Source organism: Nestor notabilis, unplaced genomic scaffold (genome assembly GCF_000696875.1).
Source record: "Nestor notabilis isolate BGI_N333 unplaced genomic scaffold, ASM69687v1 scaffold16856, whole genome shotgun sequence".
Lineage (NCBI taxonomy): Eukaryota > Metazoa > Chordata > Aves > Psittaciformes > Psittacidae > Nestor > Nestor notabilis.
The window spans coordinates 15,162-15,512 of NW_009931665.1; the positions used below are offsets into that span (position 1 = coordinate 15,162).

The window sequence follows — 351 nt, forward strand, 5'->3', positions numbered from 1 at the left end:
CAGGCTGGAGCTAAGGCACATCCAGCCCTGTGTCCTGCCCTGGTGAGACTGGGGACCAGGAGGAAGCTGCACATGCTCCAGACACCCAGGGAAGGGCACCACAAGTCACACATCCCAGTAATTCACCTCCCCACCTATCCCTCTAGCTTGGATCTTTCTACCACGGACTTTGCTGTCCCTTGTAAAGGGCACATAGATGTGGCCTCCATCCTGTCTCATTCCTTTCACTCGCTGGAGTGAGAGCCCAACACGTCCCCTGGGGATCCCCAAACACAGCGCTTTGCATTTATCTACACTGAATTGTATCTGTCCCCCCCGTCACTGCGCAGCAGCGTCTGCAGCCCCCCCCCC

The 351-nt window shown here is 57.5% G+C and overlaps 1 protein-coding gene across 1 annotated transcript in view; it reads right to left on the reverse strand.

The window, feature by feature from the left end:
- The window catches only part of TIE1 (tyrosine kinase with immunoglobulin-like and EGF-like domains 1), a 15,439-nt gene that overhangs the window by 9,026 nt on the left and 6,062 nt on the right, over positions 1-351 (reverse strand). The window lies entirely within an intron of this gene.